The sequence below is a fragment of the Poecile atricapillus genome, chromosome 2, assembly GCF_030490865.1.
Source record: "Poecile atricapillus isolate bPoeAtr1 chromosome 2, bPoeAtr1.hap1, whole genome shotgun sequence".
NCBI classification, from domain to species: domain Eukaryota; kingdom Metazoa; phylum Chordata; class Aves; order Passeriformes; family Paridae; genus Poecile; species Poecile atricapillus.
This window is the reverse complement of record NC_081250.1, coordinates 117,808,064-117,823,732: the sequence shown is the minus strand read 5'-3', so window position 1 is coordinate 117,823,732 and position 15,669 is coordinate 117,808,064. Positions and strand designations below refer to the sequence as shown.

The 15,669-nt window shown below is 38.0% G+C and overlaps 1 protein-coding gene across 1 annotated transcript in view; it reads right to left on the bottom strand.

Moving 5' to 3' along the window:
* The window catches only part of NKAIN3 (sodium/potassium transporting ATPase interacting 3), a 332,531-nt gene that overhangs the window by 178,933 nt on the left and 137,929 nt on the right, over window positions 1–15,669 (bottom strand). The gene's annotated exons all lie outside the window — the stretch shown is intronic.

The following is a 15,669-nucleotide window of genomic DNA, read 5'->3' as shown; positions in this document are numbered from 1 at the left end:
CACAGGCAGAACTTACAGTTTATGGTCTAGCAACAACATACTGAGAGTCCTGTATCACATAGGAAGGCATTTATAACATCCATGACCAGATCCAGAGACTTTTTCATTCCCATTACAAGTGGAAATCTTCTGGGTCAGCAAAACAGATAAAAAATTCACAGACCACCAGTTTTCAGAAACAATGTGTCTTCTTCCTGGAGCCCTGACATTAGCTAGCAAGCAGAGGATGGAGCTGTCAAATCAGCCTGGGATTTCGTTAGTGCCACCTCTGCCCTGACATTCATTGAAACAATACTGCAGCTTCGCTCTTCACCTGCACCAATAAACTGAGTGTGTCCTATCACACTCCCAGCACTGAAGGCAGCTGGCTTAGCATTGTCTCCATTAAAGTGTCTTTGGCTCTGAAACAGCACAGCTGTGTGCAAACTATATACTTATCTACTCCAAACTGCCCTTGGCCATGGGTTTCCCACTTTTTTGGGAAGACCACTGGTCACAATAACCCTGGCTGATGTGACAGAAAACTCCAATGGCTCACTAACATCCATGATGCCACTGCCTGCCTTCTTCCAGGCATGAGAATGTGCTGGTGTGGGGAGCAGAGAGCTTGCCCAGAGTAGGTATTGAGGAAATTCACACCGGTGGGTCATGGATGCCATTAGGCATTTTATGTAGCTTTGTAACACCTAGAGCTATCTGAAAGACAAAAGCCTGCAGCACAGATATGAATGAAGATGTTTAGTATCTGTCCCTTCTTAAACTGACCCTTGGGATAAATTTTTGGATCATCACCTTAAATGCCTGAAAAACGTAATACTGGAACATAAATGAATGCAACCACTGCACTTTGTCACCAGACTCATGCTAAAAGGCTTGGTGTTCAGCTCATGCCTAAACTGGATCAGATTAAAAGTTTGCCAAGCAAGATATCTGCCAAGCAAATTCTGAGTACAGCCATCAGGCAGATCTGGGCTCCCAAAAAATAGCTCAGTGGCCACAAGTATGTTACCAAAGATGAGGGTGCACATGTGTATGTTCTCGATAGGCAGAGTTACACATAAAAAAATTATTAGTCTTTCTATGGATTACTGTGGTTAAGGCACCCACCACAAACACAGAGAAATAAAGCCCCATTTCCCCTCCTGCTGCCTACTGAGTTATTCACTCCTCTCCTCCCACTTCCTATCCATTAGGATACCAAGGGAAAGAGCTTCTTTTTGAAGCTGCGTCGCAAGCAAAAAAAAAATTTTGTATTTCATGCGTCAAAAAGAGAGCACAAGCATGAGGGTACAGTCTATTGCTTATGGCACTTATACAAAACTGGGAGAGTTGCTCGTGTTTCTTGCCTGCAGGGCTCACTCTTTATTTTATATACAGTGACAGCATGAAACCACTGAAGGAGTCCTGGAAACAGGATGCAAGCATACAGTACTATTCCTTCCCCACTAAGAAGTACTTTTGCCATCAGGCTATGAAGAGAGACCTTCCTGCACAGCTAAGTCTCACTTATTTTGCTCTTGTCACCAACACAGAGTAATTTGTCTCATCCCCAAAGCCCACAGAATACATTAGCAGGGGTGGCGTGGGGGGCGAGGGGAATCTAAAGAAAAGAAAGAGGTAGGAGGCATGTCTTGCCTCCTCAAATTGCCACTCTCTTCTAAATTATAACACCTTGCAGGCAACACAGGCAGAACTTAAAACCTAATAATTAATGATCATAGCAGAGGAAACATATTAAGATCTGTTTTTTTATACCGTGAGCAGTATGGACTGAATAGAGGAAACATCTGACTGCTGCTGTTCTTATGTCTAGAATTCACCCAGCAGAGCCCCTGAAAAGCAGTGAAGGCCACCAAGTTTTTAGCTCAGTGCAAATGAAAAAAGCAATCCCTAACACAGGTTGCAATTCAGGTAATTGATTTGACAGAATTCATCAAAATAAAGGGAAGGAAACAGGCACCTGTGCACATTTCCACACTGGTTTTGCACAGATATGAAGAACCCATACTGTTGATGTTTGCCCAGATCCAAAATCTCTGTGTCCATCAGGGGCCACCAGACTAGCCTAGATTCTGTGAAAGTTGGTTTCACTTGGAGTTACATGCATGTGAATACTTCAAAATATTACACCAGAAACATTTTGATTACAAGGAGGCTGTTTTTCTCACCAAGAATTTTATTTTTCTCAACAAGACATTTTCCAACATGAATTTCTAATTGCATGACCATTTTCAGATTCTTCTGAAAACAGCCTAAAAAACTGAAACCTAAAGGGAAGGGAGATGTTCCCAAAATTAGCTGGCTCAACTTCTCCCGTTGCTAAAAGATAAATAATCAATTTAGTAGGGGAGAGGAGCTCGAGGCTGCAGCTGGGGTATGCTTGATGTGACTGAGGTCCTCTGGGGGTTTACTGTCATACCAGTTCCCTACCGAGTTGGGAGAGGCTGCACCTCCACTACTTGTGACAACTAGGGCAACAAAGTTTGAGACTGTCCATAATAAATTGGTGTTTGACACTTATTTTAATTAGTAACATAGAAGTGGAATGAAAACCCAAACCTTTCTTGCAAATAAAAGAGGAAGGTTTGTTTTGGTAACTTAGATACTAGCTGTATGCTTGTCATGAAACCTATGTCCAGTTGAGTGAAATATTTTCATGAGAACTTATAAAAACCTATCAAAGTTGATAGGAAATAACATTTTCTTATCATAACAATACTTGGAAAAGGATACATGATATTTCTTATTACTGCTGGCAAGGGAGTGCTTTGTTATTTAGTCATCATCATCAGTGACAACGTTGTAATGCAAAGTGCATGACTCGGGAGACCAAGACTAGCAGTAAAATGCTCTAGTGGGACTGCAGCACTTCACTTAATGAAGTCTTGGGTTTTTACCTCTTTGTTTCACTATGTCTTCCAAACATTTCCCATTTCCCACTTCCTGCAGAGCACAAGGAAAAGGTGCTCTGCAGGAAGCAGAGCAGCAAGATTGTCTGCAATAAAGTCATTCAGGGTGAACCTTCTCTTCCAGCCCTGCTCAAGCCCTTTTGTATTAAAAGCACCAAAAACTTCAGGTGAATGAATCTGTTTGAATTCCAAGCTTCTTCACCTAGAGGGGTCAACCAGATGTGCAGCACAATGGGAACCTCCTGAACAGAAAAAAGTGCAACTGCAGTATTCATGTTTCACAAGCAGCTTAAGGCAAACGAGTAGCAAAATAAAAGGCAATGGTGCATAAGACCTGCAGAAAGAAATCACCAAGATGCTCCTCATCAATAGAGAAATCAAAACACATTTTTGAGAGAAGGCTTCAACAGGGTGCCCTGTGGATTAAAACCCCTCCTTTAAATTCTCAGGTCCTATTATACTTCAAAATATACATCAGAAGCTGTCTGAGTGATGAGACACCACAGCAGAGTTACAAAGTCAACTTTTCAAATACATGTTAAAACTCAATTTTCTCTTCTGTCAGAAACATCAAGGAAAACAGTCAGTTTTATATGTTAATGGGAAAGATTTATAAATGACATGTTATTTTGAGATTGATAAATAGAACAAAATCCATAACAGAAGTCACTGTATCAAGATGATATAAACAGAAGACTAAATTGCTAAATGTAAAAATAAAAGGTTAATGATACAGCTGCAAATCTGATACCCTATAAATTACTAAATTAAAAATATTAGGAAGCATAATCTTCTCTGCATTTGATTTTAAAAAGTTGCTTCAATCTGTCATGTAAAACAATCCCTAGAAATTATAACAACCAGAAAAATATCAGTAGCATACCTAACAAACTTGTATTTGAGAAATCCAACAAAAATCAAAGAAATATTTAATAACTGGAGAACTGTAAAACTATATCAGTCTGAAATCCTTTTTGAAATTAAAACAATTTTATAAGCTAGGAGAAAAAAAAGGAGAAAAATTATAACTTCACAAATGGACACTTATTGTTACAAATGGACTCAGCTTTCAAAAATTAAAATAGTATACAAAAAATGGTGGATCAAAAAATTACAGTTCATGGTACTCATTTTCTAAATTCAGGTCAGAAATTATCTGTAACATTTGAATTATGCATGTAAGACTCAGAGTTGGCTGATATTGCTAATAATTATCACAGGAGAAGTTCCAGGGCACTGCACATGATCCATACTAACTGCTGCTCCTAAGGATAAAGATGTTTTGTTCAGAATTCTCATCTTCATCTTATGATCATAAATTTAACCTGTGGCTTCAAGAAGAGTTTCCCAGACATGATGAATATCTGAGGATTTACATTCCTTCCTTCCTTCCTTCCTTCCTTCCTTCCTTCCTTCCTTCCTTCCTTCCTTCCTTCCTTCCTTCCTTCCTTCCTTCCTTCCTTCCTTCCTTCCTTCCTTCCTTCCTTCCTTCCTTCCTTCCTTCCTTCCTTCCTTCCTTCCTTCCTTCCTTCCTTCCTTCCTTCCTTCCTTCCTTCCTTCCTTCCTTCCTTCCTTCCTTCCTTCCTTCCTTCCTTCCTTCCTTCCTTCCTTCCTTCCTTCCTTCCTTCCTTCCTTCCTTCTTTCCTTCCTTCCTTCCTTCCTTCTTTCCTCCCTCCCTCCCTCCCTTCTTTCCTCCCTCCCTCCCTCCCGCACTTCCTTTTCGGCTGAAATAGACAAGACCTTGGATCAAGGTCACTCTTAGCACTAGCCACATTTGACTTAGTCTGTCTTCACATTCCAGGGATCTTAGGTGTGTACCTCTTTTTCCTTGACAGATATTCCACTGAGAAAATATTTTTGTAAAACCCTGGGGTAAACACTCAACGTTCACATTTGGAAAATACGCCCTTTCTAATTTAAGGAGAAGCAACATCAAAAAGCTGCCAAGCTACTCTGGATAAAACCTCAGCATTGGAGAGTAAAAGATTGACTTATCACATGCTAAACCCCAGGATTTCTAACAGGAAATTAACAGGTGATGAAAGAAGAAGGTTAAAATAAATAAGTAAATAAATAAGTTGCATCAAAGACCAATGGTAATGCATAAACCACTTTTTATACAAATTTTATACTCTTGCTGTGATTTTGGAATTTTTCTGACAGGCTTGACTTCAGTAAAAAGGAAGATAAAATTTAACACCAGAGAAATGCCAGGTTTTTAATGCAGGGGAGAGCATTTAAACCTGAAGAGGAAGGGAGGTGTCAGATGATCACTCTTAGCTGAAGAATGCTATTTAGCAAATTACTGTTCCTCAGCTAAATATTACATCCTCCTTATCTGTAACTTACCATCTTTCAATAGAGGCTTCATTACCAAAAATGAGTGTAGTCAGCATCACAATTAAATGTTTAACTTTGACTTAGAATACTACTTCATAGCTTTGGTGACAGTTAAAGGAATCTGACCACAGAAGAAGCTCTCATTAGATTTTTAATGATCTGCATTCACTTTTCCATGTGAAATACTAGCTTTTGGGTGATTTTAAGATGGTAACCCCTTATAATAGCTCACTAAATACATTTATAAGACTATGTGTCATGGAGGTTATTGAATGTCAGAAAAGATTCTGAGTAAATCACAAATATTTATAGTAAGTTCAGTTTAATGGAGCAAAAGAGAAACTTAGCTTTCTGACAAGTAATTGTCAGAGAAGAAAAAAAACCTGATGATCAAAAGTGCCTTTGCAGTACTGGTCAGACAGATAGGTAATTGGCTGTCACTTGAGTAATTTTAAATAAAATATAAAGCAAAAGAAATATGTGTGCTGAAGGAGCTCGATAAAAGAGCAATAGCCAAGATTAGTGAAGGCCAAAGCATGAAAACAAAGAAAAGAAGGGCAGGTTCAATAAAAAATATGTTGTCTTTTTAAGACAGCCTGTTCTGCTTTTCAACAGTGAATGCTGTTCTTATTCACTTGTACAACTGATATGGAAAATACTCAGAACTAAGTAAAGGTTTTCCCACCATTCTGGTAACTGCTTTGGTGTACAAGTTCAGTGGAGGGTGATGGTAGTGACAGCACATATTATTGCTGAAGACATGATATTTTAACAAAACAAAAAAAAAAATCTTCTGAGGAGAAAAAAGTTTCACTCCTCAATACTTTACCAGTTATTGTTTGATAAATGTTTAAGAAAAAAGACAGATAAGGAGTGAGCAGTATGTGTTCAATGACTTTTGAAAGCCAATACACCACTCCAACAACTCAGAACCAAAAACCCCACTAAATGAATGGCAAAGAAGTTGATCTCATCAGGTAATTTGGACCTTAGTATAAAAAGGAGAGCTGGCAAATTCCAGATGTTTAAAATCTATAAATGTAATTAAAGGGTGCTGAAAAGACTATTTTCATCATATTTTAACAAATATATGCATATATTTAATATTACTATTTAACATTATCAGACACACAAAACAAAGGTAATTCTTAATAGAAAACTGTTTTTCTAATTATGTATACTGCAAAAGTCTTGCAACTACACTGGTGATGTGCAAGAAGATTTTGAGTGATGGATTTGATATGATGTTGTCATGTATTTCACCAAACTGAGCCCAATGCTCCAGTTTTGTCTCTGACAAAGCTCAGATAAAGTCAAAAGAAGCCATGACTGCATCAAGGCTGCAGGATCTGGCTATGAAAGGCAATAGGAAATTATTTAAGAATCTCACCAGCATAAGAAGAAGAGTTTGTTAATATTTATTCTGCAGGATCACCTGACTGCAGTGACATAAAAGGTGGCATCAAATAGTTCCCAGCACACTATGGGTGCCAGGGTGATTTACCCAAGGCTGATGGCTACATCTACCAAACAGACCCCATAAAAATGCCGTTACAGTCCATGGGTAGCCATGATAGGGAAGAAGCCAGCTATTGTAATAAAACCCCACAGCGCCAACTCGTTACAGCACAGTGATTTAAAATTGAATTTCAACCCTCCAATGAAGCTGTAACTGATCCCAAAACACTAAAGTCAAACCCCTTGGCTGCCTGACATATAAAATCCTGAAAACATCTGGAAATGAACATGCTTATAATGGTATTTAAGACTCCCTTGGTTGTTTCATTTAAATGCCATCCCACATCCAAAAAAGAAGACAGTGTAAGACATGGTTATAGGTCAATAATCTTTAAAGATTTCTATCTTACTATGAATGAAAAAGTCCATGTCAAAAATACTAGAGAGAATGGAAAAGCAAATTACAACTGATTTCTTTATAATTATGTCAAGCTGCATATGTGGTGGATTTAGTCTAAAAGAAAGCTTTAATTTGCCACACCATTATATCCTTTCACATCTTTAAATACTAAATTCTTGTAATTGTAATGGGTTTATTTATTTATTTCCACATTTGAACACATTCAGTAAATCTCTGTGCTTTCTCAATTCACAGGTTTAAGACACTGTGAATTACTTACTAACTAACTAACAAAAGTGAGAATTGAACAGGTTTACTTCTTTGAATTCCCAAGGCATAGTAGGCAGTGTAAGAAGGTAACAGAGAAGGAGGCAACTTCATAACAATGAAGCTGACAGCCCTAGATCTAGATTCCTCCTAGATCTTGATGACTGTGGGATCCAGTTTAAAAAAGAAAAGGGAAAAATGAGAGGAAAAGAAAAAGCTGAGAACCTATGCTGCAGGGTCTGTGTCCAACCCATCCCCAGCATGAAGAATCTGACTGTGAGGGGAGAGATGCTGAGATGGGCATCCAGACTGCAAGGTGAAAGAAGAATTGAAATCCCTGTTAGGCAAACAGGTAAAAACAGTATCTAGAGCCTCTAGTAGATGAATGTCATGCTTCTTCCTGACAAAGAGCAATCGTCTACTCTTGAAATAAGGTTCTTTTATGACTCTTTAAAGCCCTCTAAACCTGTGTTTTAATGCAGTCTCCAAAGGAAGACAGAAATTAAACCAGATGGAGCTCTCCTTCCATGACTAAGGAAAATACATGTTCAGTGGTCACATGGACCTGGACAAGTTAGACAGTTAGAGGTCCAAATTTAACAATCTACAACTGTTTGATATGAGCTTTGGTATAAAATATCCAATGGCACAAATTGATTCATGCCAGATCTTAAGAAACCCACAGGATGGTCCATCTTATGTTTAGTTTGCGGTTCCAAAAAGGCAGCATATCTTAAATCATCAGCTCTCTTTAGGCAAAACAAAGTATTAAGCCAAGGCAAGCAAGTAATAAAAATCATGTGCTGGCTGTTACCCCTAATATGAGCCACAGCACAGAGCCTATTTCCACAGCAGGCAGGAGTTCAGATGTCTGCCTGGATAATCTTGTTGGTCTTTTTCCCCAGAAAACCTCTCTCCAATGCATCTCTCGAATGCCAGCCACGCAAAAAACAGAATGAGAGACTGCTTATAATTGACAGATGCACAAGGGGAAAAAAAGCAGTTTAGCACCAGCTCAGAAGTCTGACGACGTGTCTAAATAGGTCCCTGCACTGCAGGTCATTCACTTGCTCTCAAATGCCAATTTCAAGCATAGTAGCAACACTCATGGATCCTTTAACTCTGTCATTGCACATGACCAGACTGCATTGATGCTGCCATTGCACTGACAAGAAGACTCTCTGATAATGGATCATTTCATTTTGTCATGTGAAATACAGAAATATCCTTCTTTGTTTACAGCATAGAAAAATCATCCCTCCACCTCCTGAGTTATTTGGCCAGGATGAAGAGTTGGGATAGGACTGAATAGCAGCACGACAAATATTTTCACCTCATGTTATCTTAAGTAATTAATCAATAAAGTTTATTGTATGAATAACTTCCAATAGAAGGCTATATGGGCATTTTTGTCTCATTTAGACATGTAAGTATGTTTTGATTAAAAAGAATGGGAAGTCTGAGATTATTCTCCAACATGAAAGAATACTATAGTTAGAGGTGGGTGACAACATAGCCATACCTTGCTTTAAATCTCTTTTACATGTATTCTAAGATCTGGCCAATCTCTTGTAGAAATAAAATTCCAAATTCACATAATTTTCTGTGATTTTGTAGCCTTCTACCACAGAATGGAGAACAAAGTTCTTAAAGCATATATATATATAACTACATGTATGGTTTACTAGAAAGTGGTCAGAACAGAAACACTCATTCTGGAAAATGATTGTTATAAAGCTACAGAGAAATAAAAGATATATTTTGGGTCATTTAAGCTAGATTCTTTATACCAAAATTAATTCCACTTTCAATTCCTTTTAAGGAGTTTAATTTCTATATAAACTGTCTTGATTCTCCTAACCCCTTCGGAATGTCATTCCAAAATGCAGTTGTTCAAATAGCACCAGTTTCATCTTGAATTAATCTGTCCTGAACATGTGTGGCCAGCACTCTTCTCGATGTGCAGAGAAACTCCCATGTGTTCCTTTTCCTATAGAAACACATATTTTTGTTTGGAATCAAATAAGAAGATCTTGACTTTGGCTTGTTACAAACTGGTAATTCATTGTTCATAAGAGAAAAGGATGAATTATGATCTGAATTTAAAACAAGTATTTAGAAGTAGGGATGATACCTTTCAGGGTCATTTTAAAACTCAAAGGTACACATATAGAAGTGTAAAAGTTCTGCATACGTTATATATTCACATCTCTTTCATAAAATTGTTCAAATTGTTTAATCTTAACATTTTGCTCTGATTTTAACAGAACATAATTCATCTCTCAGTGACTTACTTCCATTTGTTTAGTTACTTCCATTTAATCCCCCAACTTCTGCTTTTTCTCCATAGCAGTTGGACTGCAGTGTTTCAAAAAAGCTTATCTAGCCTTGTCCTTGCAAACCACAGATGCACTAATTATCCCCCTTTACCTTCACAATTCCTGCCACTATCCACTAGCCCCACTGCTGGTATTTCAGTATGCACTACAAAAAGATGATAACTAGTGATGTTCAGTGGAGCTGTTCATTTATCTCAGCAGTGGTCTCTCTATTTATCCCATCAGTCCTCCAGCAGCTCTTTTGTCCATTCCTAGGCACAGCCAAGACATACCTGTACTTGTCAATTGTCTCTCAAAAGGCTTGGAGAAGAACAAACAAGTTGAGAAAAGCAGGGGGGCTACCAGAATGTCATGAAAGACACCAATGCTGTTCAAAGACTGGAGGTAATTATTCCTAATTACCTAGAGATGCTCAGCAAGACTACACAGGCAAAAGTGAAGACAGAGACTGAAGTCATGTGGTATAATAGATTCCCATGGTAGAAGACTTCTTTGGATTTCAGAACACTCAGCCCCAAAATCTGGAAAATTCCTCAAATGTTTGTCAGTTTGTATTAATGCTGTGTGAGTAATATTCCTACACAGCTGAGGTAAGAACACAACAGCCTTAATCAGCTTAAGTTAAGGTACTTAAGTTGCAAAGTATCACACCTCTGTGTGTTGTGCTTTTCTGAGCTGTAGCATAATAATGTTTCCTCCAGACTACTTGGATTGCATAGGTAGATGCTGTGCACATATCTCCTGGCTATCATCCAGGACTGTGTGATCTCCCCCAAGAGATTGGACAGTTTTACAGGAGACCAATACTTAAGTTAATGCATTAATGTCCTACTTGAGCGCTACTAGAGCAAAAATGGTTCATAGAATGGTAAAGGTTGGAGGGCACCCCTGGACCTGGTCCAAGCCCACTGCTCAACCCAGGCCACCAAGAGTCATTTCCCAGTACCCAGGACCATGTCTAAGAGGACTGTGGAATATCTCCCAGCATAGGGGCTCCTCTCTGGGAGACCCATCACCCTCGGTCACCCTCTCACTATAGAAGTGTTTCCTTCTTCAGCGCCTTTCAGTATGTGATTTCTACTGAATTCAGCAGCTGTGCTATGACAGTCCCTGTGGAAAAGGGGAAACTTTTAGAAAATACAAGAAGCTCCAAGGCATGTTTCTGTCTTCAACACATGCTGGCTTCATTGCTGTGGTGGATCTGATACAACTAAATCAGCATCAAATTTATAAACTTGAGCAAGTTAGTTTTACTAAGGAGAACAAAAGGAGACAGTACCAAGTAAGACACTAAGACAAGTTTAGAGCAAAGGCCCTGGCAAATCACAGAACCTGGAACCTTGGCCTCTTCAGTTACCCCAATAAAGCCAATAGGGTTCTTTAGGAGCACATGAACTACAGGATGACATCAAGGATTGAATGGTAAATGCGCTAAATGGTAGAATTCAGCCTCAGCTCTATGAGATAAAGGAAGAGCTTTATAATGTGTCTGGAACTTCACAGAATTATGTAATTTCCTCTACTGAATCATGGTGTTAACTTAAGCAAAATGAATGTCAGATGAATCAGAATCTGATTAGAAATACCTGCAGTAAAGAAAATTGCAAGACCAAGCAATCAGTTGATAAGTGAATAGACATAAAACATGGATCAAAAAATAAACATATCTCAAGCATCTGTAGAAGGAAGATAGTCTTGCTGACTCCATGGCTAAAAAAAATTACACTTGGGAAAAGCAGCTGAGGCCAGAAATCTCCAACACTTCCTACTGCAACTATTGTGACCACAGGCCACAGTGAGACTTTTGGAAGATATCATCTAGAAATACTTATTATGGAACTATTGAAGTTCATATTACTGACAGCAAAAGCAGTTGGAACACTGGAATACCATTTGTCTCCTCTGAGAGCAGGCCTCTAAATGTGCCTGAGGACGTTTCCTTTGCCTGTTTTTCTGCAAAAGACACAAATTGCATGCATGTACTTTGCAGTGCCAGAATAAATTCTCACCTGCCCAATATGCACAAGGCTGGAAAGCATATTTCTACCAATTTTGACTTTACTAAATTTTATCTCCTTCAAGACTTTCAGGAAGTTGTACTTTTTATATGATGGCAGATTTTTGTCGACTGTTTCCCCATAGAAGTAGAGTTGTGGTCTTGAAATTTCAGTTGTATGACTTAATTTCAGGATTCATAAAAGGAAAAAAAAAAGAAAAGAAATTATTCAGGATACTTAAAAATCTTATTTGAGCACAAATACTACCAAAGGTGAGAAATTATGATGAACAAAACTATGACCATCAAATTCACATGTTTCATACTTAGTATAATATTTGTCTGAAGGTCTTATTGCTGTGGAAATCATTCTTAAAAGTGAGAAGAATCTTTAAAAGACCAAGTGGATAAAAATGTTTCTTGCCTTCCTCCCTTACTCACATTTTACCTACCCAAAATAGATAGATTAGTACAAAATGTGAAGGGAAGCCTTTAAACCCAGGAAAAAAAAATAATCCTGCTGCAGACCTTCTGCCTCATTTAATTTTACTGTGCAAGTTCAGAAAGGGAAGACCGTGCAGAGAAAATGTAATGCTAGGTGTCTTTGTGAATACCAGTAACCACATTAGGTTGTCACAGACTTATACATCCACTAGATTTCAGTCACTGTAAACTTATTCATTCCAGCTTCATCTCCCTGGAGAGAGACACCTTTTTTCAGCAGGGCTAAGCAATCAGTCTATGACAGGAAGTTTTCAGACCCCACGGAAGGTTTGCTGTAATCTCTTTTTTTTATCATTGCTGAAATAGGCATAAAGACAAGGTGAGCCTGCCTTATCTGATGCCATGGCAAGAAATGACAAACATACATTATTGTCTTGCAGGAGCTCGGGAAAAACCACTGTCAGAAAAGAAACTTCTTTAACCCAGTGATTCAGCAGATGGGAGTTATATGGAGGAAGCTGATACAATGAAAACATATTTCTCCATGGGAGGCAAGTCCCCCATATGCCTCCTTTGTCTCGTCTCCTTTGTAACTCCAGAGTTGGAGAGGCAGCAAACACATTTATTCCTGCTTCTGCTTGAGCTGTCATACCTCTCATTTTGTCCTGCCATAATGCTGCCTTTGCATATTCACACACCTCCCTAGGGACATGCTGCCCACTAAATTCACTTCTTTAGGACCAAAGTGTCTCCTGTGTGTCTCCAACAAACTCTTGTGCAAACTCTTAATCACAATGACTGCTGCATTTTGGTATGGCCTGGGGTATATCCTATCATCTGGTGTACTAAGTATTTCTAATGGATTTCTAGAGTTTGGGGTAAACCATATACGCCTCAAGGTGTTAGTGGATTTATGTTTGTCAAACAAAATGGACAGCAAATATATCAGATAAGTTATATTTTGATACTTGATGCTCAACAGGGTGACAGATTGTTTGTTCAGAAATACACCACAACATGGCCACTTTGACCATTAAATTTAAACCCTACAGATCTTTTATTCCTTGCCATTGTAAGGGTTGATGTCTAGCTGTTCTGCTCTAGGTTTACTTTGGAGACAAACAGCAATGATGAATTTTAATGATATGCCTCTATTTTCACTGAAGAAACAAAGTGAACCACAGGAGCCAGGAAAGATGCAGTTTATACTGTTTTTTGTGCCCTTTGCACTCTGCCATCTGTCCACTGTTTGTCCCCTGCAAGGGAAATGTGGGGAGCAAGACATTTCATGCTCAAGAGTCAACTGCATAGTATGCTAGGAAGGGAAAAAATATTTCTTACGGCAATTCTTTGGTACAATTAAATATGCTTTTTGATTGTAAACGGGCAATATATTTACACTGACAGTCTCTGACTGTCAGAATCCCCCTTGAAGTCCCTCTATGTTTTTTGCATGCTTTCCCTAAAAATCTGAGCACTGTTACAGACAGGAAAATGGATCACCTAAGTATTTGCCTTGATTCCTTACAACCACACTCATGCTCTTGAATGTTCTTGAATTCCTGGGAGTAGTTTATTGCAATCTCTTACTACTTCCAAGGCTATTGCAACTCAATGAGATGAGTGAAATATCAACCTTTATCTCTGTCTTATAACTACTTACAAAATACAGAGAAAGGTTATCATTACTTTTATTCTCCACTGTAGATGCATCACATTTCCTTCATTATAATGTATTCTTCTACAAAAGTGAGGAAACTGCTGCTTCAATTGAAAAACTGTATTCAGACGAGGATGTGGGAGCATGCAAAATATTTATACAGTAAATAGGTAATTTCCTCTACACAAAAAAGGACTAGGACAAAATCCAAATTCACTTTCTCAAATGTAATTCAACTTTCTCATGAATTACTTGCTCATGGTAGTTGATTTTTAGATCCACTCTTAAAAGTATCTTGCACACAAGTGGTCCCAGGACGTTTTTGATTTTCAAGGACTTCTACTTTCATACTCAACCTCCTATTTCCCCTACCACTGGTAGTGGTAAGTAAATACTTATCAACCCCTTTAATTCTGTAAAAACACAACTCTAAGATGCTGCAACACAGTTTGCACTTGTTATTTCAAACTTATGTCTTGGAAAAGAAGAAAAACAACTATAAGCAGTTGCGGTTTTGCACCACAGGCACACCACAGAAATCACAGGGTAGCCTGCTATTCCCTTCTCTCTTTGACAGTATGGCTGCATCCTGTGTTTCAGTTCAATTTGCACTTGCACAGCCTTTTAACAGGCTTTCTAAGTTTTTAACACAATGCACAGTAAGATAACTGTTAACTGTATTGCCTATTCTGCAATGAACAGCTGTTTACCCAGGTAAGACACCCATCTTCTTTCTATTTTTTGTCCAGAGGCAAAGCAAATCCATGTCTTAAAAGTTAAAAATAAACAAGAATAATATTTAATTATAAATAAACAGGAATAATGTATATGGCACGTATGTTCTCAGGTACACCATTAATTTTATCACCATTTTTACTATCTAATGATCCTACTTATGGTATATTTTCCCTAATCCTAAATTCAGGACCCCACTCCTGATACACAGTATATAAAGTGCCTTGTGGTTTAAAAAATGTTCTTGTTCTGATAAGTGCTTTGTACTGCCCACATAAAAGAACAGAATGCAGAGCTATAAAAATGTCTCCAAGATCAACTGTAAATTAAAGCTGTCACTTCATATTGAAAGCTTGTAGATGCTACATGGTTTTAGGAACACACAAGGAACCATTACCTTTCTGTCCTCTTTTTTCTCTTCACATACTATGGTCCTGTCTTATTGCAAGCATTTCTTTGGGAATAAAGATCTTCCAGTTTGTTTTTAGTGAGGATTCATTCTCATTACACAAACATGGGATTACACCATGAGGCCAAGATTTCAATCATAAATCCATGAAAAATGCTGAGTGTGTCTACTGGGAATACTAAATCATGACTGTGATATTTTTTACTGTTTGCAAAGTTTATGTAATTAGATTATATTGCATTACACTTGCATCCACCTTTAGTGTTCATTTCTTTTTTTCCATGGCATTAGAAATTACCATTTTACATTCTTCATCCTAAATTTGTAAGAAGCCAGTGAAATAAAACCACATATAATTTATCCCAAAATGTTTCACTGAAGTCATTCAATCAAGTCTTTGAAAGAGCTGGATGCAAAACAGAGTTCTTTGATTTCTATTTCTAAGCATTCCCTTCATTATGTCCTGAAGTATCCAAACCCCTTTTTAATTATTGAGGAACAGCCTTGTAGTTAAAACAAAGGAGACACAAAAAGCTCCTGCCCTTCTCCCCATAAAGCTGTGTATAATGTAAGAAAGCTGATATCGGACATGAAGCCAAGTTGTGTATGTTCATGCAAATACCCAAATGTGCAGGGAATTAGTTCATAGCATATATCTATACAAATTGCATATATATGTTAACATATATGTGTATGCATGTATACATATATT